Source organism: Triturus cristatus, chromosome 7, assembly GCF_964204655.1.
Source record: "Triturus cristatus chromosome 7, aTriCri1.1, whole genome shotgun sequence".
Classification (NCBI taxonomy): Eukaryota; Metazoa; Chordata; class Amphibia; order Caudata; family Salamandridae; genus Triturus; species Triturus cristatus.
In genome coordinates this window covers 278,403,805-278,430,403 of record NC_140590.1, presented here as the reverse complement: position 1 = coordinate 278,430,403, position 26,599 = coordinate 278,403,805, and the positions used below count along the sequence as shown (strand labels likewise).

The 26,599-nt window shown below is 43.7% G+C and overlaps 1 protein-coding gene across 8 annotated transcripts in view; it reads left to right on the top strand.

Annotated features, from left to right (window-relative positions):
* Positions 1–9,804, top strand: part of PPFIA3 (PPFI scaffold protein A3) — a 966,668-nt gene extending 956,864 nt beyond the window's left edge. For all 8 annotated transcript variants that reach the window (XM_085616258.1, XM_085616264.1, XM_085616259.1 and 5 more), the window contains one exon: positions 9,677–9,804. The gene's annotated coding sequence lies outside the window, so the exon portion shown is untranslated. The remainder of the gene's footprint in view (positions 1–9,676) is intronic.
* The last annotated feature ends 16,795 nt before the right edge of the window (positions 9,805–26,599 follow it).

Sequence of the window (26,599 nt, the reverse complement as noted above, 5' to 3'; positions counted from 1 at the left end):
CTTTCGTCGAATGTCGAAGGTCCAGAGTTTCTGTTCAGTTTTGCAGGTTCAGGATAATCTAATGTCTTGAGGCCCAACTCCCACTCTTATACTAATCTGGGGGGCTGGGATACCTGCTAGGTCACGCCTTATGGGTGGGACCTGGGAGGGGGTGGTTACACCCACTTCCCTTTGTCCAGTTTCGCGCCAGAGCTGGGGCTGGAGTGCCCCAGCGCCGGTTTGAACTGGACTATGCAAGGAACACCTTGTGTGCCCCAGGCATGTCTCATTCCTTTCAGCCCACCCTGCCCCAATACACTAAAGGCTGTCTGGGGAGGTGCTAGCACCTCCCCAAGCAGGAAACCTATTGTCCAGGCCTCCCTGGCTGGGATCACTCCCAGCAGCAGGAGGTCAGACTTGTGTCTGTGGCAGCAGCATCCATTTTGTGATGCTGAGGCTTTGGTTAGAGTTAAACAGCAAAGTAGGATTTTAACATGTCTCTCCCTCTAGAAGGGAGGGATAATATCCTCATCACCAGAAATGGTATGGGGGTATTATTCCAAAGTGTTAGACACCTTACACGACATGTTTTGATAAAGCCAAACCATAGTTACCATAACCGTTTAAGATTATAAGGCACTTTAAGAGTATATGGTAGGCTATATCATAGAACAGCTATAAGGACTTGGTTCCAAAAGCTGCAGACAGGCTCAGCTCATGCTAGAGCACCATCTCACATGTTACCAAGCACTCTGCCTCCAGGATTGTTAAGGCCTGCCATAGGAGTGACTGATAGGTACACATGTGTCTATATATAAGGGTAGATATAGGCATACTATACCTAAGCAAGGGGTGATTACACGACCTTGCCCCAGCTGAGTGATCAGCCAGTTGTGTCTGATTGGAAGGCCAGACCAGGGGTGGCATAATACATGCTGCAGCCCCTGGGAGGCCTAGGGTACACCTATGCCCTGGGTACCTAGGGTACACTGTACAGGGTCCAATAAGGTGATCCTTACCAATTGTGTATGTACCTAGGGTACATGGAGTCCATTTTACAGAGAGAGCAGACAGCCTGAGACCCTGAATGGCAGGATCTCAGGCCAACTAAGTCGAAAAACCAGCTAGACACTAGGCAAACAGTTGGGGGTAACCATAGTCAGATATCCACCTTCCTACAGGTACTGCTGACGAAAAACTTTCCGGAATTCAGTCTGATGCCTGGGGGTATTTCTAAGGTAAGGAATCTATAACTAACCTATGTTTCTTACAGATATATCGTTACTGAAGGTAAGTAACTTGTTCGTTAGTTATAGATTCCTTAGCACCCCACCCATCCTCACCACTCTGCGAACTGACTTCTAGGGACAGGAACTCCCTTGCAGGGCCCTAGTTTGGCGCACCAGGTCAGTGTCTTGCATGACTTTGCGCTTCTGATGTGGAAGGTCGTGTCAGAACTGACGTCAGCGCGCAGGGGCGGCGTCTATATAGACACCGCAATGTCATACCAGCGAACACGATGCCAAAGCCAGACTCTGAGTTGACCGAAGCCACCTACCGACGCGCACGGGTACTACTGAGAGAACCTCCTGCGGATCCAGTGTGACGCCTGGGGGTAATTCTAAGGTAAGGAATCTATAACTAACATACATCTCTTACAGATACATCGTTAGCGAGGGTAAGTAACTTGTTCTTCTAATAGAGACTTCTTAAACACAGATTCCTCACCTTTTGAATATTCCCCCAGGCGTCAGACTGGTTCCGGAAAAATCTTGAGCAATACATCTGTTTTGCTCATGCTTCATGCAGCTCTTTGGTGTTGTTGTGTAGCTCCATAAGTGATACGCGGGATTCCATATTGACACCATCCATGTGCGCTGACGTCAGTATCTTTCTTTCTACACTAAAAACAGACATGTATCCAGAACTACTTACCATCTCTTCAAGACTGATTTAAACTTTTCCCCAAATTGTTTTTACAACGTGCAAGGTAATTGTCACCACCTAAACCTACAGGGTTTTAACCTTGTGGAGAATGTCGCAAACAAATGTCTGTGACAGACCAGCACGTGGCTTGGCTGTAGTGCCTGGGGTCAGGCCATAACATCAAGGCCTGCAATGACTGCGCCTTAATGTACTTCGAGGCTATCCAGGAGCAATAAGCAAAGCTTTTCATCACGAATCACCTCAAGACTCTATATCTGATAGAGACATCTAGCTGCAAATTTCCTTAACTTTGAATTCTCCCCAGGTGTCAGACTGGATCCGGAAAGTTTTCAGCAGTACCTCAGCGTGCCAGGGGGCGGGGCCGTATGGCTCCTCCATGACGTTGTCTCCAGAGGTGATGTCAGCTATACCATATAAGTCCCCTCTGGCGCTCGGACCTCAGTTTTTTCCTTTCTGTGCTGTAACGTGGATCTGCAGATGTGGTTCCTCTGGCCGTTTGTATTTTTGGCGTACTTCATCGCCTTTTAGAGTCCGGGAAAAGTGTGCTTTTGTCTTTGGGTTTTAAGTCGTGGGAGACCTGTGCTTGACATATGTCAGCGACGGATCCCCATTCCATCTGCATGTGGTGCCTAGGAGAGCACCACGACTCTGAGAAGGGTGACACCTGTAAATGGCTGAAGCCTAAGGCCTGCGAGAAAGGCAGATAGAGCTGTTGATGGCACGGCTCTCCAGGTCGGAGTCCAGGCGACGTCAGTCTCCTTCTTATTCTGAGGTTCCTGCCTGGCCGGTCAAGGAGCTGTTCCTGTGAGCGTCACTCACCTAAGTTAAAAAAAATCCTGGCGTGAGGGATTGTAGCCGAGGCAGCCTTCGGCCTCACTGCTTCCCGACATGGTCTCTGCTGGGTCCTCCCATTCTTTAACAGAGGACGTGGTACAAGAGTTGACCCAGTGTGTCCCTCCTTATCCTGGAGCCGGGGCGACTATGACCCAGATACGGGCATACCATCATGCTCTGCATGCCTTTTGTGGGTCCAGGCCTCCCACTGGAGTGCCTTTGGGCGCCAAGTAGGTAAGGGGTACTCCGACTGGAAACACGCTGGCGGGTTCGCCTTCGGCATTGATCGAAGATCTCGACTCAGTGCATGGGGTCATCACGGCGTCGGAGCACAGCCCTTTGCGGCTTCCAGTTATGACACTGGTGGTGTCGGATGAAGTGGTACAGGAGGCAGCTACGACACCTCCCGACGTCGGTCGGTGCCGGAGGCGCCACTCATGGTGCATGATATTACGACCCCGCTCATAGCCACACGGTTCCTGTGTCTTCTCCTTTACATTCTGAGGGTGAGGCTGGCTCTGTTGCTGTTTCTCCAGCATTGCAAGGTGGCTTTGGTGACATCAGTGAGGTCGACCGCTCAGTTGGTCGGGTGCAGCCTCTTGTTGGAAGTTCTTGGGCTACATTAGTTGAGGATGGTACTCTATTACCCTCTCCTGATTCTGATTTGCTTTCTCCACCACGAATGGCGACAGAAGATAGTGCAGATTTTGCTGTGGTTATAAAGAGAGCTGATTATGTCTTGAAATTGCAGCTTCCTTTAGTGACTTTGTCATCTGATCCCTTATTGGATCTGCTTCATCAGGGTGCGACAGGTATTGAACCCTTACTGCCCTATGGAAAATCTCTATATGGCCAGTGATCGTGTCATTTCCCATTTCCCATCACCATTGTCCTCTCCGGACGACTCAGTCTGTCTTTCTTGGCACTCAACTGCTAAGGGGTTCATCATGCAAGCTGCTACGACTTTGCCGAATCCAGATATCGCTCCTTTAGTTCCATCAGGTAGATAATCTAGGTGGTGGGTCTGTGTGGCCGGAATATCTTTGCTAGGGCTAATTCGCCCTGGAGAGCGTTAAACATGTCTTGTGTTTTAGGCAGGGCTTCCGATGCTTTGTTGGGCTCTGTTACCCATCTGCTTCCTTCCCTCCCTGAAGGGGTCAGTGCTGAACTCTTTCAGCTTGCGCAAAATGGCTGTGACGCCTGATTGCGAGAGTCGAAATTCCCTGATAATGTTTGGGAGAGTTTGAAGGATATGACCTTTGACGGTGTTTGTTCATTTGACAACCATGCAGATTCGGCGATACAATGCCTTATGGCTGGTCACTTGTAGTTTGGCCTTATCAGGTCTTTTGTTCATCTTTTATAGAGGCACGGACGTGGATTTTTAGGTTTAAGGATTTAAATCCTGCCTCTGTTGCTGTTGCACTTTGTGGTGTTGGAGTATTAAGTACTACTTTTTTACAGTGGGAGTGTTTGACTCCGGATTTGATTATTTTAAATCTCTCGATTGTCTTTGCAGCTGTGTAGCTGGTTAGTTCTTTCATTTAACCCTGATGTGGAGCTTAGTCTGAAGAGTTCATACCCTTTTTTGGATGTATGTCTTACTCTATATGGAGTATTGGTTTGCTATTGTATGGCTCTTTAAGTGTACTACTTTCGTAGTCTGTTTACTATTAAATCGTTTTTTTGAGTACCCTGTCTTGTGTGAGCATAGCTCAGCTATACAGCTTAGTCTTTCTTGGACTAAGTTATATGCTCTTATAAGGGCTATTGTAGTGAACTAATAGCCGTTCATTTCCTCTAGTGATACCATTTTTGGGGTTCTGTTGCATCTACACACCCATATGGATTTTCTTAGCCATGGTAATCAGTGCAGTCTTGAGTGGACTGCATAGTTATTAGAAGTGCTTCAATTTTTGAAGAGTTGTGCTGGTAAATTAAGAGTTTATGGTGTATTCTTTGGAATACATGAGTTAGTTGCCTCCTCCTTTGTGGGAGGGTATAGGTAATTCCTTCGTTCAATTTTGGAACATGGGGGTGTGAACTCTGTGTCTTAAGCTGTCTGAAAGGCAGTGTCTGAAACAGATAAGGCTGTTTTCGGTCATGCATTTCATGGTTGGAGGTTTTTAGGCTTTATAGAAAGCTCTTCATGTTATTCTCCTACTATGTTTTTTGCATATGTTATTTCTGTCTGAAGGTTATATATTACCTGTCTTCTTGAGGTATGTATCTAATTTTCCCTGTGATTAACAGTTCCTGAGAGATCATGACTGTTGCTTCTTGAAGAAGATATATATATATATATGTGTGTGTGTGTGTGTATAGATAGATAGATAGATAGATAGATAGATAGATAGATAGATATGTATGTGTGTGTGTCCTTGTCAGACTTACAATCAAATTTTGTTTTGTATCACAATTTTGGTTGTACGTGCTTGTTGCTGACAAGCATTCATTTAAAGTATGGCTTCTTTTTATTGTTTAGCTTCTCTAATTTTAAATAATATCGTAAAGCTCTTTTGGACTGTTGTTTCAGTTCTATTTAGCTATTAGGTATACAGAGTATAAATGGCTGTGTTCATATGTGTAACACATATCTGGTCTTCGATTACAAAAATGGAGAGAGAGAACAGAGAATTTTTTAATGTGAGATGTGGTTGCTTCTCTTTTCTCATTTGCCTTGGTGCCTTGAGCATGTCCACAGCTCGAAGTCATGTTCAGACTGTTGGACCATGGCACTGAAGGCCATGCAGGGGCAAGCTTTGTAAATTCTTGCGATTCGGCAGTAGACATTGGCCAGCGAAATTTTGTCAATTGTCGTGCCACTCTGAGTCTCTGGTGACACATTTTTTTAATATATATATGTCCATATATACATTTGTGTGGCAAAATTGCATACAACTGGCATAATTGATGAATATCTATATGAGATTCAATTCTGTTTGGTGTCATTTTAGCTCTTTACAGTGCATTATGTAATCTTCGTGTGGTCATTTTGTTCAAACAAAATTCTTTATATCATGGAGGTATTCTTGTTTATCTTTCTTTTGATGCTGATTCATCTTAGAGTCCTTCTTTTGGGGTTTTAGCAGGACAGTTTTTTCTTATATTTCTCTATTATAGTGAAGAATAAGGATTGCATGGCTTTTGTCTTGCACTTGGCCCTTTTGGTTAACAAGTTCTCTTTCCCCTTGGGGGATAGCTGATAATGTCTCATAAATTTCAGATGGTTGTTTAGGGGTTTACCCCCTTTCTTCCTCAAAGCTCGATTCCTTCAGGCCTGTAGGGTTGTTTATTATTTAGATGTTCTGTGAACTTGGATTCTATTAAGTCACACTCTTGTTCTGCTGTTTCTACATGTTAGTGGTCGGTTGCTAGTTATGACCGTCTGGTTCTCTTTGAGAACATTCTTGGGTTTAATTCGCTGACCCTCCTCCAAGGGTATAGCTATGGTATCTGCGGCTAGATGTCTGTATCAGATGTACAAGTTACTTACCTTTAGTAACGTATTATCTGGTAGAGACACAGTCTAGCAGCAGGTTCCAGGCGATGCTAATCCTCCCCACTCTGCGAACGACCTATGAGGTAAGGATTTTAACATTTTTCAGTACTGGTTTTATATAACGGGGATCACTGTCTCAACTAAGGTTGGGACTCAACAAAACCACTTGGTCTGGCCGCATGGGTTTGTTAGATGTTGCCATTCAATCCAATTCCAATGGTGAGTGATCAGTAGAGTGGGGATGTTTTCTCTTTTACAGTGATTCAAACACTAGTGAGCAGTGTTGATTCTTTTGGTTCTTTCTTTGAAAGTCTTTGTCTAGTATCATCATACCAGGTGGCATATGCGAGCTCTACAGCGGGACCTGAAGTTCCAGTGGGCGCAGCATCAGGGGAATCTTTCCGACTACGACCAGATCTCGGAGGGAACTGCGCAACAACTGCAGTGGTGGTTAATGAACCAGGTTTGGGTCAGAGGCAGATCCCGCTCCCTTTCCTAACCAGACCTCATGGTGGTGACCAATGCATCACTCCTGGGATGTGGCGGCTACCAGGGAGAGGCGGAGTTCAGAGGAGACTGGTCTCCGGCAGAGTCTGAGCTCCATATCAACTTGTTGGAGCTCCAGGTGATTCGCTTGGCACTGAAGGCATTCCTTCCCTCCCTCAGGGGAAGGTAGTGCAGGTGTTCACAGACAACACCACTGCCATGTGGTACTGCAACACACAAGGCGGGGTGGGGTTGTACACCCTTTGCCTTTGGACATGGCTGGAACATCAGCGCATGACCCTGTTGGTTCAATGCCTGGCAGGTTCCCTGAACTCCAGGGTGGACTAAATCAACCGTCCGTGCCTAGTGGATCAACAATGGCGTCTTCACTCGGAGGTGGTGCAAGGTCTCTTTCAGCGGTGGGGAGAGCCTTGGTTAGATCTGTTCACCACAGAAGAGAACACGCAATGTCAACAGTTCTGCAGGTGGTGTTTCCAAAGCGGCGCTCGCTCGGTGATGCTTTCGTCGCAAGTGCAGTTGCAGCCTCCTGTACGCCTTTCCGCCTGTACCACTTCTGCCCGAGTGCTGAAGAAGATCAAGCGCGACTGGGCCCAAGTGATTCTTGTGGCACAGATCTGAAAGAAACACGTAGTGATAGATTCCTTACCTTAGAATTACCCCCAGGTGTCAGACTGGATCCGGAAAGTTTTTGTCAGCAGTACCCCTGTGCGTCGGTAGGCGTCGTCGTGCGGCTCCACGTGCGTCGTTGGCATCGTCGGCACCAAGATGACTTTGCTGGAGCTACTTAGACGCGCCCACACGCGCTGACGTCAGTTCTTTCTTTTTCCGCGCCAGCAAGCGCAGATCCGGGAAGAGCAAGTACCCCCAGTCACTTTTTGACTGAGTATGGCTATCGATCCTCCGATCAAACTGACCCTTCGGGAGGATCTTCTTTAGCAGCAGCAGGGAACGGTTCTCCACTCGAATCTGCCCAGCCTCCACCTCCTTGCGTGGAGATTGAGTGGCGACAGTTGACAGCTTTTGACCTTCCTCTCAAAGTTTGCAAAGTCATCTTGGCAGCCAGGCATTCCTCCACAAAAACAGTATACGCCTGCCGATTGAACAAGTTTGTGGCATGCTGCACAGCAAATGCTGTGGATCCCCTTTCAGCTCCTCTTTCTGAAGTTCTTTTGTTACTTCATCCTTTGTGCAGCAGGGCTCTGCTCTGGGCACTCTTAACGGCTACCTAGCAGCCATCTCCCATTTTCTTCGGCTACCAGATCAGCCCTCTTTGTTCAAGTCCCCTATTGTAAGTAGGTTCTTCAAAGGCATTATTCATCTCTTTCCTCCATCTCCTTTCATAAAGCCTCAGTGGGACTTGAATCTTGTTTTGACTTATCTTATGTGTGGTCCCTTTGAGCCTCTTCACAACTATCCTCTTAGGCTTCTTACCTTGAAAACAGTGTTTCTTGTTGCCAACACTTTTGCTCACAGAGTGAGTGAGCTTCCAGCTCTTTCATCTAAGCCCCCTTTCTCCTTGATGCATCCGTACAAAGTGGTGCTTTCAACAAGGACCTCGTTCTTCCCTAAAGTTGTCACTCCTTTTCACTTCGGACAGACTATCACTCTGCCCACCTTTTTCCCACCTCCGCACCCTTCCAAGGAGGAGGAGAGACTCCACCGCCTGGACCCAAAACTTGCACTGTCTTTCTACCTTGACCGCACTAAAGAATTCCGGGTGGACGATCAACTCTTCATTGGCTATGTGGGTGCCAAGAAAGGTTGGGCTGTCCAAAAGCGTACCATCTCAAGACCGGTTGTCCTTCATATAAAGATTTGTTATGCTGTAGAAAACAAGGAACCTCCAGTGGGGCTGCGGGCGCATTCCACAAGAGCCACGACAGCAACTACTGTTTTGTCCCACTTATCGACATCTGCCAGGCGGCCACGTGGGCATCTATGCACACATTCACCAGATAATACTGCCTGGATGGTCAAGTCCGGAGGGATGGCTACTTTGCCCGTTCTGTCCTCCAGGATTTTCTGTTATGAACTTGGTTTGCAGACCCTCCTCCGTGGTTGGTATTGCTTGGGTATCTATTCTAAGGTAAGGAATCAGATGAACAAGTTACTTACCTTCGGTAACGATGTTTCTTGTATCTGTAAGAGACATATATTAGTTATAGATTCCTTACTGCGCCACCCATGCTCCCTGTTCTGCGAACTGACTCTTAGGGATAGGGACTCCCTTGCAGGGCCCTAGTTTTGGTGCACCCGTGGTCAGTGTCTTTCATGGCTCTGCGCTTCTGCCGTGGAAATTCGTGTCAGAACTGACGTCAGCGCGCAGGGGCGGCATCTAAGTGGGCACCGCAATGTCATCCCGACGACCATGACACCCACGACGGACGTGGAGTCGACCAACACCACCTTCCGACGCGCTGGGGTACTGCTAAGAGAAAAATTCTCTGGATCCATTCTGACGCCTGGGGGTAATTCTAAGGTAAGGTAAGGAATCTATAACTAATAATATGTCTCTTACAGATGCATCGTTACCGAAGGTAAGTAACTTGGTCTTCAGTGGGGTAGGGTCAGTTGATTGTGCGGTGACAGAATAGCAGTTGGTGAGTGAGAGTTTAGGATTAGTAAGAGGATGTTTTGGCCCTCATTGAGAGAAGGGCAAAGAAAATAGTATTAGAGGGCTTACTGAAGAAAGAGGAAGAAATGAGGGAGAGTTGAAGGAGACAATGAGTGTTACTGTGGCTATTTGTTTAAATAACATTTGGTGATTAAGAATTTAGTTAAAGGAAGGGCAAGTTGGAGAGGAGAGGTTTTAAGGAGGTCTTGTTTTTACCTGTGGAAAATATGTTCTTTTATCACTGAAATGAAAATACTTATCTTTATTATCCCAATTTGTGTCCTGTCTTTCAGGTAAAGCAATTGGGCAATAAGGCCAAAGGAGGCACGTTTTCATTCAATCAGGCACTGAAGTGTTGATGCTGCACTTACTGGCTACAGACTGTCCTTGCTTTGGAGCCAGAGGATGGATGGGTGACGCCTTCTCCATATCCCCTTCTAAGGGACAGGAAGAATGGGCAGCAGTGAAGCTTCCCTGGTCACACCCTCTTTCTACGGACTAGAGCTCACATTGCATGGTATCCCACGGGCAGTGTAGAGAACGACAAGACACAACTATTCCCTTTTCTGATTCATTTATTGGTGGGTGGGATTGCAGGGGAATTGTGTGGTTCTTTTTTGACAGTCCAGTGTAAAAAAAATAGGATGCAAAGTGGAAAATACGTACAGAAATGCAGCTGAAATTTCTAATTCAGTATTACAAAACTGAGTATTCAGCTGTTGTCTCCTTCCAGGAATCCATGAGCCATGCTAATGCCATTTGTTTCCATCCCATGTTTGCATCCAGTGAACTGGAAGGAAGAAAGGTTATTCCATTTCAGCTGGGGTTGAAGGTGGAAGAGGTAGAGGGGAACCCTTGTGTTTGTCATATAATATTTGTGTCTGAGGATAACCAGTACAGCAGACTTGAAAGATAAGCCAAGGTCAAGTGCTGTGATAGATGGGCTTAATCTGAAGCCCATAACAAGTGCTGTTGTCAGGTCTTTATAGAACTCATGTAGTATTGTCAAAGTGAGTGTCTAAGTGAAAGTTCTGCCTCCTATGGAGCACTCATCTAAAGAGTTCTAAGAAATGTTTCCTCAGGAAGATCTCAAGTTTAGGCATACGTGCATTTAAAACAGATTACGTAGATTTACCTGTGCATTGCGTCACTTTCTGAATAGTTGGACAGTATCACATGATTTACAGGCCTGTTACTTGATGGGCAGGCTTGGTCACTGAAGATTTGGGCAGAGTGTCGCAGGATTTGTAGGTCTCTGCCTCGTTAGAATGGCTTGGTTATTGAAGGGTGAGAGTGTTACAAATTGTCTGAACATGGCCTGTGCTTGTTCTGACTCCTGAAAAGATGTTGGTGTGTTTTGGCAGAATCTCGAGCTTTGGCCTGCTTTGCTTGGGTCAGGGTAATAGGAGGCAACATTTTTGAAGATCAAATAGTGATTTATATTTCTTACACTCTTGCCCAACAGTGGCGGTTAAGCTCAGGAAAACTGGTATTTTGAGGGTCATAAGTTTTGTCAGCTGATTCCCTAGCTTTAGTTTTATGTTTCACAAATCCAAAAATGCTGGATATCTCTCCATGGTCCTCTTCACAAGTACAAAAGACGGGCTCACCACATAATTCCGAAAACAGTTAGTCATTGTAACCGTGACTCGAGACCTCATCTGGCTGCAGCATCCTTTTAGCAGAAACCTTACGATTTTCCTAGTTGCCTCAAAATTACAACTACACATTTGAACCCTTCTGCCTTTTTCTTTACAGGAGCTCAAAATTAGTTTGTTACATTTGGTGGTTCACATACATTTTATGGAGCTAGGAGTTTCAGTGCCCTGTGTTTTTTCGGTGTGAAGGCATTACACCTAGTTGACTTCAAGTGATTTGCTGTAACAGTTTCTAGTAAAGTCTTCACCTATCATTCTCAGACATCCTTCGGCCTTTCAGATATATCATCCATAATATTCCAGGATCCAAGGTAATCTCATCTAGCATCCAGTTTAGGGAGATGATTGAGAAATCCTCCAGCTGCCATTCAGAGGAGTGACAAAAGAAGAGTTCTACCCCTAAACCTTCCAGCTCTGTTTCATGAGATGTAATATTTACTTCATCCAAGATGTATGATAATATCTGATGGGTAATTATAACTACAGATTCCTCATCTTTTGACTTTTCTCAGGCGCCTGTGTGGATTTAGAAACTTCCTACAACAGCTTCTGCACAGCGTGAAGTGACACATGGGACTCCGCGGCAGCTTTGCCGTGCCTCCAGAATTGATCACACAGCCCATATGCACTGATGTCCGTTCCTTACTTTCTTTGCCCTTTGATGCAGATCCGTAACTCCATCACCAAATTTGTAATTTGTGTTCAACAACTTCAAAATAATCACAAATATGGTTACCGTCTTCTCGGTTTTTACCAGCATAACCAGTATTTTAATGTACAAAAATGTGTAGAATCCCCTGAAGCCAGTATTTATTTCCCCATTATCAGGTCGTACTTTAAACAATAAAATATAAGAAGGAAGCACTTTAAAATGTGTTCTTGAGCTGCCTTAATGATTCACGACTGATAATTAAAGAAAATAAAGACAGAAAGACCATGTTAAAAATGAATACAGGTGATATTATATAAAATTCTATTTAAGTATCATGTCTGGGTCTTTGCAGAATCTTGAAACGTGAACAAATGACGGGTCTTTTTCTCTGGGAAAATGGCAAACACATTCTCGAACAGTGTGCAAACAGGCAAAATGTCCCCTCTGAAAAGAACAGGATTTACCTGGAGAAAACATGTCACACAGACCTGCATTTAATCTACCTTTGGTGCTCAGATCCCAAGTGTAACTTAAAGTCTTGCAACTAGTGCTCCCTGATGCACCCCAAGGCTATTGGGGAGAATGAAGTGAAGCTGTACATTGCGAAGTGCAAGAAGCGAGGCAAGTTACATTCAAAGGCCCAGTCTGAGTCACAATTCTCCGGTAAGTCCAAAGCAAAGTTGAAGGACAAGTCTTAGCTCCAGCATGAGAAAACCTAAATGGGGGGTCAACCTCTCTCTGCCACTGCTGCTCAAGGGAGAGGTTGTACAGTCAGCGCTCTAATGACTAGACTCTACTGCCTTCATCTGTCTCTGGCCCCATTCCTCTGTTAAAGCAGATGCACTCTGAATTTCTCAAGCTCTTGTCAACTTTACAGCAAGATTGGGCCTTCATGGAGGCAGGACTGCAGCTTTTACGGACGATTCCGGCTCCCCGAGAGCAACTTCAGCCCCATCGATCCACTGGCACCCCAGTTGAACTCTTGCTAGCGTGACCATCCCTGACACCAACTGACAATGCTAGGCCCACGCCAGCTCCTTTTTGGTGCCAGGCTGCACTTACACGACTTTGCCAAAGGCCACTCCATTTCTAATAAGGTTGGCTTTGTCCTCAGATTCAGATTCAAGGCCATTCTTGAATCTGGAATGAAGTTTGGATATGTATTGATCAAAGCCATGCTACAGATCACCAAAACCATACTTTAAAATTTGAAGGTACTCCCATAATGCACAATACCTTGATGCAAACATCACTGATAGTTGAAGGCTATCCGATTTTTGGTTCTGATTCAGATGCTATGTATGGTATTCAGCTCTTTTCCCATTATGATAAGGAGGAGGCAGACAATTTGCTTCCACCTAACTACTCTGATGCTGGTTTGTGTTTGGACCTTCAGAATGCATGAATCCTCCCTGAGACTGAGTTGGACTCGCCATTGGGTTCATCAACAGAATAACAAGCCTCTTTCAGGGTGGTAGTTCTTATAGATGCCGAGGTGTTAGAATTATAGTTGCCCACTGTAGAAACTTAGGCTAATATGCTCACAAACATATTATAGCCTGGTCCTACTTCTGAACCTCAGCTGCCTGACAGAGTCCTTGGTGGTGTCCTGGTCCAAGCCATTCTCAGTGCTGTGAGTCGGCCTATTGCTGGGATCCATACAGATCTGACTGTGAAATCCAGCCTTTCTGGCACTGCATTTGATGGTTCCAGGAAAATAAAGGCAGACTTGCCCTTCAAAGATAGTCATGCCACAACACGCTCCCTAGGTTTATCTATCTGGTTCTCCAGTATCTGCAGTAGCACAGGCTACTTTCAGGGTCTTGCCTATTACCAGTGGCAACCTCTCAAACTGTTCATCTGCCTGCTCAGCCTTTTGCTGCTATATAGGATAAGGAGTTGAAGGAGGCTGTAGTCTTCAGCAAGGACAGAAATCCTCCTCCTCTTAATTGCCAGCAGAAACAGCTCCCAAACCACTCTAATTCCCCCTCCAGCAGTTGTCCATGGTCGTAGAGGGCTGAATAAATTTTTTAATGGCCAACATGCATGCAGTTACCTCAGGCCGATGGTCTTGAAGGTTTACGACCTGGCTCTTCAACTGATTCCTGCAGCACAGCACCTGGATACCCTCTTGGGTGATTACCCATGCTATACAAGTACTACTTGAATGAAAATGGTTACATCCTCCCTTTCCAGTTACCCTTCCACATGTCTGCCTGGGAGATTGGATGGTGCCTGGACTTGAAGGATGTGTACTTCCATGTGCCTTTTCTGCAGTCCCACCCCTGTTTTCTCCACTTCGTTGTGAGTGTGTGGAACACTTCCAGTTCATCATGCTGCCCCCCAGGTGCTGTGGTTAAGGTATGGTTCACGTATTCCCATACCCAGTGCTTAATTTGTGTAAGAAACTTTTTTTTAAAACTACTAATCATCACACTCCTACAAGTGTAACAATTCGGATTATTTCAGGCTCCCAAAGGTATAAGACTGGCTTGAGAGGCAGGTAGTAGTAATTCTTAATGTATATTGAATTAATAATTAACTGTTGTGAAACTTCCTAAATTAGCCAGTCAGCGCCACCTTGTGGCAGACTGTCCCAAGCTCTGGTGTTGGCAATTAAGTGCCGGTGGCAAGCACTGGAAACCTCTGGCTAAAATTAAGCACTGCCCATACCTCGACAAATGATTGTTGAGGACTGGCTTGCCACAGTCAGTCTCAGACCATTTATAGTCAGCAATCTTAATACGGTCTTTCCTGGACTTGTCTATCAATGAGCCGAAATCTAGCCTTCAGCTGTGGTAGAAGATTTCAGAGAGGGCCATTCTCCACACAATGGCATTTAAAGCATTTTGGCCCCCTGCAGTGAGCCTGGGACGTTCAGGTCTTTGATCAGTATTTTGGGCTTGTTTCATGGGTTTGGGCCTGAAAGGTTGACGCATCTTGGTCTTCTAGCCTTTTGTATCCTGCTGGTGCCTTTTGTCATATGGGGGCTCTGCAGTAGAACCTTCCCCTACAATGGGTTGTGCACTGGTGGAAATATTGTTGTTGGATGTGTTTGTAAGAAGGTCAGGAGGGACTCTGCCCCACTCATCCTACTAGCCCCAGACCAATCTCAAAGTCTAGACTCCAGTCTGCTGATTCCGAGCATCTGCCCTCAGCCCCTTCTCCCTCTTCGGAAAGACCGGCTGTACCAATACCAGGCAAGGTTCTGCTCCAAACCTCCACAGCCAACACCTTCATGCAAGGAGATTGAGTGGAATAAGTTGTTGACCTGCCTGTAGAAGTAGTGGATGTGATTCTAGCCGGTTGCCCAACAAATCAAAATATTTAGGGCTCTTGGATAAATGTGTGGCCTGGTGTGAGAGTGAGCACCATTGAGTCTGTATGCTTCCGTTTAAGCTTTCTAAAGTACTTCTGTTTGTACTGTCTTCGTTTCCACATGGTTTTGCTGTGGGCATCATTAAAGATTACGCTACTGTTTGGTGTGATCACCCTTTCTGATGCACCCTTTATTATGCCTCAGTGGGACCTTAATTTGGTCCTTACATTATTGATGTGCTTGTCTTTTGAACCCTGACAAAGTTGTTCTTTGAGGTCGTTGACCTCCAAGACCATTTTTCTCATTGCAGCCACCTTTTGTGAGTTTTTTCAGTGAGCTGCAGGCGTGGTCAATGCAACCTTCTTATATCACCTTCCTTCCTGACAACTTGGCACTTTGGATCTTGAATCCTTTCTTCCCAAAGTGGTATTGCCTTCAAAGTGGGCCAGTCCATTAAGCTGTCCAGTTTCTTCTCTCTGACACATCCATGTAAAGAGGAGGTACGGCTTCCCCAGTTGGATTCCAAACGAGCTCTTAGCCTCTATATTGATCGGACTAAGTTTCACCGGAGCAAAGCAGGAAAGGGCAGTTTAAAAGTAATCCCTGTGAAGGTAGTCAGTCTCTGCATTAAGACATCCTATGCCTTGGCCAACAAGGAACCTTCTTACGTGGGTTTGAGTTCAGTCCACCATGGCCAAAGCCGCCACTTTTGCACTGCCCTTGCTAGAGGTGTTCTGGTCCTGGGCACCTGTCAGGCACTTCTTCACTACTTCTCAAGGGACTACTGTATAGATTTATAGGACTTTAAGGAGGGCCACTTTTCCCACTCTGTCGTGCAGGACTTCCTTTTGTAAAGTCCACTCCTCAGACCATTACCTTTTTGGGGTTTACTCTTTTGATATGTGTTCAAAAGGTGAATAAAGTTACTTGCCTTTTGTAACTCGATTTCTAATCCTCACCGACTAATCCTCCCCTGTTGTTTGGGGTAGAATTCTGGTAGGTCAGACGGTCTAATTTTAGATTGAGCACACTGTCCAACTACTAAATTGTCAGTCTCTCAACATCTGAGGGCATGGAAGTTCCTTTGTAAATTGACATCAGGGCTCATATATGCAGGCCTGCATTGTGTCTTTGAGGCGTCACGCTGATGGTGCAGAGTCTGGTGGTGCCACCTGCTAGCAGGCAGGATATGTTGAAACAAAGCTTTCTGAATCCAATTGGACACCTGGGAGAATTTAGGAGGTGAGGAATCTGCATTTAGACAGAGTATCCACAAGGAAGAGTGTTAATGAAGGAAAGTAACTTGTTTAATCTCGGCCCTTGTGCTTTTCAAAGCACATTATATCATTTGAAGAATTTGGGTTCTCCCTTTCTTAGTTAAAAGTCTTATGTTCAATTACCTTTTTAAAAAAAATGTTTAATTAGTTTTTGAGGTCAATAGTCATAACCACACATTGATTATAAAAGTACGAGGCTGACATTTCCAGGTCCATCAAAAATAGCATCATGTTACAACATTGCAGTACATGGGAGGTATAGAGCAATTATACAGGGGGCTACTTTCCATCCTCCATACTTTTGGGGTGGCCATCCATATACTGAGTTGCATTCTATCCCTTACTTTGTCACATTGCCAAAAGACCTCAATGGATCGCCACCCCCTTGTTGCTGTGATGGTCGAAGCCCACCACCAAATGTTGGGCATCGACCATCACTGTGGGAGCTAAGATCCTCAAGATCCTCTGCTTTATTTCCAATATCTTTTTGTCTTACCTGCATGAAAAGGGCTTGGATTGGAGGCCTTTGTGGTTCTAGGCCTTTGATTGGAGATTATCCACATCCTTCAAACATTTACTTAAGTCTTAAAATTATTTGAAGAATATCATGATTACAAGGGCCTTCTTCATATCCTAGGATGACCACTGAAATAGGCTCCTGTCCTCCGCTCAAGACAATAGTTTTAATGTCAACCGCCAGTATCTAACCTTTTGAGCCTGCATCACATTCCATTAAATGGGTGATGTTATTAGGGTTTGCCTCACAGCCCACAGCTGTTATTGCAGAGTTCCTCCTCACAAGGACCACAGCTGAGATCACAATAGTTTCTGGTGCAGTCCTGGATGAAGGGTTTCCTTGCCAAGATCTCTCTTGCAGCCAGAGAACAACACTAAGAACCCAGAGGAAGAATCTGATCTTCCACCCAGTTCAGAAGAACACCTGGGACTCCGTGTCATATTCATAAAAGGTTAGAAATATATCTGGGCTCTACTGGGCTTCCTCTCGGTGCAGAAAGACAGATGAGTTGTCCTGAATTTCCTCACATTATGGAAAGACCACTACCATCGTCATGATTTCTTTACAACACAGGAATAAAGCTGCAAGGTTTTCCTCCCAGTCCAGGGAGGCAGCCGTTGTGGAGAATTTTCTCTTGTGATCTTTGTGCATTTCTTACAAAAATCTTTGAAATATACAAAAGTTAGAAAGTTCTGTGCAAGTTGGGCTTGCTTCTGAAAACCGGTATTTTCGTGAGCATTTTGTACAGAAGTTTAATTTATATTGCATCAGTAGCTATTACAAGCTAAGTAAGTCAAGCACTTGTGTACAAAATTCTGGCAAGTTACCGGTGCAACAAAGTTTCAGATTACTCGTGAAAAAAAGTTAAGCAAGTTATGCACTCATATATTCAATACTTGCAACTTACCAATGCTAACTAACCTTTGTGAGAGAAAAACTAAACAATGTGTAAGTGAAGAAAAAGTAGGAAACTCTACAATGTATTGGTAGGCCAATAATCCGGAATTACTCAATACTATGTGTTATAAAACGTGTAAACTCCCTTACTGAGATCACAATGGTTTATATTGTACCCCAGACAGACTTCCAAGTTGTCTGTGGATTTCCTCGAGGTGTAGGTAAGCAGTTGAGATTTTCATGGTCTTCCACACGCCTAAAAGGGAAGGGAGCATTTTTAGAGTCTTCACAGCCTAAACCTATTCCTGAAACACCAGGATACTCGTTATAGTTGATTTAGGCTTCTGAGACTCTAAGATCTGTCTGACAACTTTGAACAGCAGCTGAGAAATGTTGGGCTTTCATCCCAGCCCTGGCATGCAATGAATGTCTCCAGAGTTTATCTTGCAGCACTGAAAACCAGCTAATGTCTTTTGAAGCATGCTTACAGCTTTAGAGAGACTGCTGCTGTCTCCGGGCCTTACCTGTATCGCAGTTAGAGACACTCAGTTTCCAGAGATTTTCCTCACAGCATTCTAACATAGATGAAGTCTCAAGAGTATTACACAAAACATAGGCGTTACAAACAGGATATCTGTTGTGATAGCAGAGGTGTCCAGAGTTTTACTTACAAACCAGTAGATACGGCACACATCTTCAGAGCGTTCCACAAAAGAAGTACACCTAATATGCCTAGGGTCATCCTCACAGTCTACGAACATGGCAAAGCTCTCTATAGACTCTAGTATAGGCCATATCACTGAGGTCTCAAGGATCATGCATCAAAGGAAGAATTGTCAGATTGTCAGTCTTCCTTCCAGAACAGTGAAAGCTAAAATCTCAAGGAGCGTCTTCATAATTTGGAAAGCTGATGTCACTAGAGTCTTTTTCTCTGGGCATCACGGCAATTGAAGTCTCTAGTTACTTTTTGACAACTCAAAAAGACAGCAAGGTCTCTCGGACCTTAGTCACATCCAGCAATAAAGCTGAAGTTGCAAGAGTCATCCTCGAACTGCAGAAAGACAGCAGAGGCTACTAGGGTCATCCTTTCTACCTGGAAAGGCAGTTGAACATAGTCAATCTTTTATCACAATGCTGAGTAATAGCTACTGTGGCTAGAGATCTATTTGCACCATAGTCCAACAACTAAAGTCTTTCACCGGCCAGGCAGAAATGCAAAATAAGCCCCATAGATATGCATACAGGAAGACAGCTGACATTGCCATGTTGCCATATTATTCCTTGCTAGAAGGACAGCTGAACAGCTAATATCTTCCTCTCCTTTCAGAAACACAGCTCATGCCTCTAGGGTTGTCCTTAAAGATAGGTTGGCTTCGCTGCACAGCAGGATTATTGTGTTCAGTGTCACATCTCAGATCAGAAAGACATCTAAGGTCTGTATTATCTGACAATCCACTAATATAGCTGATGCTTATGGTTTTTATTTTAAATTTTAAATCAGAAATACATCTGAGCTTGTATGCACTTCTTCACCCACCAGGAACATGACTAAACCCTTAAGGCGTTTCCTTGCAGCATGGGATGATAGCGAAGGCCCCCAGAGTTGTCTTTGCAGCACGGCAGAACAATTTTTCAGTTTGCCTCCCAAACAGGAAGCTAGCGGATATCCCCAGGATCTTCATCACAGAGAACAAATGTGCCTGAATGACTAGGAGTTTTCACACCCCTGAGGTGACAGAGCTGAATTCTCCAAGGATTTTCTTGCAGCACGAGACAGCAGCAAAGACCTCCAGAGAGTATTTGCAGCACTGCAAGACAATTTATTTCACTGTCACCTCTAATGGGAGGAATAATACTGAGGCTTCGAAGATCTTTCATGCAGCCCAGGAAGATAGCTGATAATTTTGTCCATTGCAGAGCTGAATGCTATCTGAGCATAAACCTGATGCTTACAAAACTGGATGATAACTAAGGCCTCCAGCGTCATCTTTGCAGCACAGTAGGACAGCTAAGATCATTCTACTCTGTCTTCACCGCATTTAAAGACAGATGAGGTCTCCATTGTGGTCATGACAGTCAAAAAAGGCATTTTTTACCTTCGCATGAGAACCTTCCAGAGAGGATAGCAAGAGTGCCAATATTTCAAATGTTTCACATTCTAGATATGAGTGTCCTGTCGTTAACTTCTCAATCCAGGCAGACAGTTAACATATGAAAATGACAATAATAAAAAAAATTACTATTCTACATCGTAGGACATTCCTTCATTCCACATGTTTAAATAATTGTGGCCTGCCTATGGGTATTCCAGAGCGTCTTACTTTTTCACAATTCTAAGTGCACATTCTGCAGTATAGAATGTCGATAACCACACCATAACCTATTTAAGGTTGAATTCTCCAGAATTTTTTGAGACTTTAAAAGGCCCATTAAAGTCACAGACCTCCATAAAGCAACATTGCAGTATAACCTTAATGCTGAATCATAAACTACCTATGGAAAAAGTAAGGAAAATACAAGAAGCTAGGCTGCATTGTGAATATGCTTGAAAATTGTGCATTGTTCCTTTAAAGAGCTAGCAGCTTCCCAATCACGGCTCATCTGAGAGGAGCACTGTGAGTACTACTGGGGTCTTAAAGCACCCTATTTTTAAGCTTTCATTCAATGTCTTCACTGTTAAGGAAAATGTTCTACTGGTTTTCTCCAACTTTCAAGTCCATTTTCGATCATTTATTTTCTCCAGGAATTATGCCATCACTCTATATGGAGTGCCATTTCTACGACAGAAAAAAAGGTGTCAATTGACACACTCTTTATGTGGTATGTCTTGCTTCCTCACTCTCAACTAAAGAGTGCAAATTCTTCAACAGCATGTCTAAAAGACCTCTGAAGGACAGGGACCTCAGTGGAAAGCTGGAGGACATCTAGTGCAAAAAGAGTAATAAAACACAAAAGGTAGGCCAGAGAATGTACTCTTACTACTGGTTTAAAACCACCTCCCTCAGAGAAATATCTAAAGAGGGAAATTGACAGGAATCACTGCCATGTTCGTCATTCTCAATTTTTGACTTTGAAGATTATGATGGCAGCTTTTAGCCATAACAGTCGCATTGGTACAATTGAAAAGCCTTTAGAGAGAATCTTTCTAAATATACAAGTCTATACAATCAGACACACCAACAACTGCCATGACACTACAGTTGTTTTTTTTTTTAAACATAGTTACAGGTACATGCACCCTATATAGAATCTAAATTTCTTCTCATAGCTTTACTTCCAAGGGTGTACTGCAGAGGAAGCTCAGTGGAACCAACATCTCCCGCAACGATAACGTGGTTAATCCTGGGTAAATGTTGCACCTGTGTCGCCTTAGTTTGTGCTTCCTCATCACTTGCATTCACCTCTCCATCTTTTAAAATATTCCATTTGCATGAAGATTGGCTTTATTGTCGATATAGAGATGAAGGAAGGAAGGGCTCCTTATTAATGACCAGGGTTTTCTTTCCAGCCACATCCCAGAAATTGTTCAGATTACAGAGCAAGATGTCAGCTGAATTTACAAAAGGTGGTGCCTGTGGGGTGGATGAATACGGAGTTAATTTAGGAGGGAGACCCTATTATCATGTAAATCTATAGCCATAATTCTGCCTTTGTAAGTCTGATGAAGTGCTCCTCTGTCTTATGCCACCTGCAGCTCACTAGAACTCACCCTTTTAACAGTGCCAAAACCTGGACCACCTGCTGTAGTAATTATCCCTCAACTGGAAAAAGGTGATATTGTCACTCATCCTAGTAAGAAATAAGAGTGACCTTAGATAGCTAGCTGTCTTGCTTGAGAACTTGCCTGTGTATTGCAAAATCCCTGATACAAGCTGCCTTGTAAGTGCCCAAGTACTTGAGAGGATGAGGATTATTTCTCAAACTGGATGTGGAAGTAGGTGATCCCCCTTGAGATTTTTAAAAGGGACTCTAGTAGTAAACTGAACATTTGTGATTGTTGGGTTAAACGGGGCATCTTTGACTCCTGGTATATTTTATATAGCCTTCTGTTTTCAAGGATCCCCATTCACCTCCTAGTATACACAGAGCCACTTGTTGAGATGGGATCCTGATTTGAAGGATGTTCTGAGGGATCACTTCACTTGGCAGTGGTTGCATCTGATCTTAGGATTCTAATGGGTGTACTGTTGACCAATGCTATTACATCTTTGGCAATTTGTTTATTTGTTTGCTTTTGTTTTTGTTACATTTTTTACTTGAATTTGTTGAAGGTGCCAAGGTATCTGCATTTGTAATCTGGGCACGGTGGCAGTGTGTATCATTGGTGTAGGAAATGTATTTATTTATCTTTGTTTTTTAATCTATGGCTGACATCTAATCGAGAATCAAATCTTTTCTTTATTTTGTATTCTTTTTAATGGTATTTATTTTTTTATTTTGCCTTTTCCTATTTCTTTGTACATTTGTAATATAACCTGTTTCTCTGCCAATGCCTCAGACTCTCTTCATCCTCCTGTTCTCAGATATGTGTACTCTGGACTCAACTCTCTCTCTCATCCTTCTTCTGTGGACCTTAAAAAGTCTATGGTGGCAGAATAACCTGGGAAATTATAGTTGGATTTAATCCTACTTCTAGTGAACGTTCCACATCAAAAACACTCCGCAATCCCCTGCAATATTGATGCAAACCCTAAATTTACTTAATTGTGAGATGGAACCATCATCACAGAAGGGAAGAGCTGGAAAGGAATTTTGTTTCTTATAATAAGATGCTTTGAATGGTGCAGAGAATAGGCTGATCTAGCATTAGCTAGAAGAGGGGATATGGTCTCATTCACCAGAAACATTCTTGCTAATCCTATTCATAAAATGGTGGCGGAGCGATCTTAGAATAAAGTCTGCAAGCAGGAGGATAGTCAGTGTCTGATTACAAGGTGATGGTGCTACTAAAGGACTTCAGGATGGTCTAGTCTGATCGTCAGATATGAGTTGACACCGAAGTTTAATTACATACCTGCTGCCCCAAAGTACCTTTCTCACAGTAGGATTTATTAGGAGCTGTTGATTGAAATTACTTGGCTAGTCTACTACTGAAAGTGGCCAGTTGTCTCCAGTGAGACACATTCATAGCTAAACTTTGAACTCACTGTTCTTCTGCTCCAAAGATTAAAGTTGGCACGTGGCCTTGATATGAATGACTTCACCTGTTCCTCGTGATTTGAAGGATTGGATGAGTCATACTTGAAAAATGAATTGTGGGAAAGACTATAGATGAAGTATCAAAATTGTAGTCTAGTCCCATGGCCACCAGGTGCAACCATACCATGTTGTTCTAAACATGGGGTACTAAAAGCAGGTATGGATGCACTTGTGTGTGCACACATCTTGTTTTACTTGTGGCTCTATAGCACATGTATAAAGTTTTGTGATAGCTGAACGTGTTACAGAAAAAAAAGTCTCATGGTTCATCATCTGTAAAAGTGCACAAGACTGAAAACTACTGTTGTGATTACCCACTGACCATGTAGTTACCACAGAGTTCCTCCTACATGCCAGATAGATCTATTTACACAGGAAACCGTTGTGAGCAGGGATCGCTCCCTTTTGGCGTTCTGCCCTACTGGAATTCCCTTAGCATGCTCCTTAAATCAGTTGTGTAGCCTAAAGGGTTGCATAATAATACATAATGTTGTAAACTAGTAGCATTCTTGATTGCTCCCCCATCTAGACATTGGTACCTGTAGCTAGCAGACCAAGATCACCGATACTGTACGAACGGTGAGGTTGGCAATACAACTGTAGTCCCACAGTCTTCATAGACAGCTGGACCAAAGCCTGTAAGACCATGCCTTGATTGTATGAAATGTGGGCCTTTGTCTAACAATAGTTATGACAGCTACCATGTCTCTTCTGGGAAGGCTGCTTCAAAGTACCCTGCTGAGATCTAAAACCCTTTACCTTGCAGTTCATGTCTTTTTCACCAGAATAATTTTTCTATCCAGTTCATGTTAGTGTGCCAATCAGAGGGCCTTGAGGGTCCCTATTGCAAAGGTATGCAAAATGTGTATGTTTTAGGGTTCACCAACATGAGGGATTCTCACTATTCAAATCCACTCCATTAAGGACATCGTTATCCCACCCTTGACTCCACACTGTATACAAAAATTGCAAGAATGTTCCCCTTCAGTCTGAACTACAAACCCTGTGCCTAACAGACCAGTGCTCAAGGCTATGACTCTACCATGGACTTCATAGCGTATGTATGCTGATTAGAGGTCAGGCACCCAGCTGCATCCTTCTGTCCTAAATGCTGTGCATGTCATTCCTGGGGCACCTGGCTCCACACACTTTATCTAACAGTCTAAGGTGGAAATGCACCCTGTAAGCCAGTCTAGGAAATAAATGTATTAAGGACACTCACCCCACACTTCTGTATGCCAGGCAAAGAAGAAATGGTAATTCTTTCACTAAATGCCACACATTGTGAATAACAAGTTTAGGGAGGTCATTACCCCATCCTGGAATCAGCACTATGTGTCTAAGTTAAAATCCCACTTTGAGCCTACCCTGAACACTTAGTATGTCGGTCTGTGCATGATATTACCCCTCCCTGGACTCGTTGCACTAATATGTCCTTTTAGGGAGAGAAGTTATGGCACAACCTTAAATTGCACACCTTGTGTATGGCAGTCGAGAAGGAAATTGTTCCACCCTGAATTTCTCATTTCGCTTATGCTGGTTTAAAAAGAAGGCTACTACTCCCAGGATATCTCCTTGATTACAGTATCTCTAAGAAGATTACCTGGTCATATCCATCCCCAGACTACATGCCCTATGTATTTCACTTTGAGGTACTTGCCCCCATGCCAGCCAAACTCATCATCAGACTCAAAACCATTTATGGTATTAAATTACAGGGATAGCCAAACTAACAAAAATGGTAGTCATTAAGTGTATCTTGCTGAGGGAATCACATTAACCAAATATAATGTCAAATGTCTGTGTTTCTGCCCAGGCACATTCCGAACTCCACCTTACATATTGATATCTCCTTCAGCTTTTTTCCAGTCCCAAAAACACATTCCTGAAATTTTCTATATCCAAATCCCAGTCTACTTTCTGAGACTAAAGTGTCTCTCTCACCTTGTGTGTCTCTTTTTATACCAAGTAAAGGGGTAGATGCCTTTACTGGAATGTATCTAAAACAGTTTTCAGGCTGTTTTCCCAGACTGGAAAAACCCTGTTATGTAAACATTCTTGGAGCTCGCCATACCTACTCAATGCCCCATTTAATTGTGTCAGTAAGGGACAAAACATCTTTCTGGCCTTTGCTTTTAATGACAAATAACAGACTGAAGGCAAGGATGAAGATCTTGTACATATAAAAATTTGAGTTTTGAAAAGATATTTTCTTCCACATATGCTTTTGAATTGCAAAGGAAATATCTGCTTCACTTCATTTTGTTATGTAACCTGAATTACCTGTAGTGGAGAGAGCTTCTTTCCTTGGTGATGTCATACAAGCAGGGGTGAGGGCATGGCCTGGGGACAAAGTCCAGGATGGATTTTCCATAAGAAAACGATTATAAATTACAATGGTCTGCATTTTTGTTTACTTTTAAGCACACATGGAAGTCTACAATTCCAGGAATCTTCCCACTTTGAGTCTAAAATAGTGGCACAAGGTGATTGATGGCTCTATCAAGGCCCCGTCCTACGTATATCATCTACCTCATCCAAATGTGCTGTGCTAACCCAATTTGCTATTGCAACAAAGTACACAGAAGCAACTGCCTGGCGACAAGTTTGGTACTCTGCACAAATTAAATGTATAAACACCACAAGCGCAATATTCACACGTCCAGTTGTGTAAGCTTAGTCCTACATGGGAGATGACACTGGGGTAAATAGGTTGTAGTGACTGGTCTGCAATTGATGTGTAACTGGATGGATTGTGCCACGCTGCCAAACTTCCTTAAGAAAGGGCTAATACAAGCATTGCATGGCTGAGGCAGGGCTTCCTCTGTTAACTGCATGAAGACCTACATGATGAGAGCTGAACTAGGAGCAGCAGTTGCCCACCTTGCGGTCTTTATCCATGGACACAGTGAAGGTACAAATACAAGACCTTTGTGGGGAAGTCCATGTTAAATTCTGATGTTTTCTGGGAATATGACGGATGGGGACAGGAAGGAACAATGCAGCCACCGATTGTAAGATACATTCTGTATTTATATGTATATCTGATGTCGTGTTGAAAACGTGTAAATGATTTTCAAAATGTTTTTTTGTGCATGGGGAACAACATGAAAAGATATCTTTCCAAAATAATCTCCCCTTTCCAGCCTCCCTGGACCTCGAAACAAAGTGACAGGTGTGATTGTTTGTATGAGCATCCTTTGTTTGGGATATTTATTTATTTTTTTGCCACTGTTATGCAATGAGAAGTGTCTGACTGTATGAATGATGTGCTGTAAAAAAAGTTTAAAAAACATTGTTTAAAACCTAACTTTGTGTGTCATGTTTTCTTGATGTCGTCAAAGAGGTGGATCTACATCCTAACTTATGTCCGGGTTCCCTGAAAACAAGAGAGAGATAGATCTTTAATTTTAAACAGGATTTCTGATGGATACTTCTAACCACAGATTCTCCGCCTTTGACAGTATAGACAGGGGGAAACTCTGGGCTAAATTATCAGCTTGGGAAATAGATCTGAAATTTCAGAATCAACTAATTTTACTGCACTCTGAGACATGGATTCAAATAAAGCTGGGGACAGGCAACTGCCTATCAAGGGAAATACCGACCACCAAGGGGCTGAAGCAGGGTTGCGTCCTTGCCCCAACCCTGTTTAATCTCTTCATGTCTGATCTCTCAGCAGAGCTTGATAATTGCA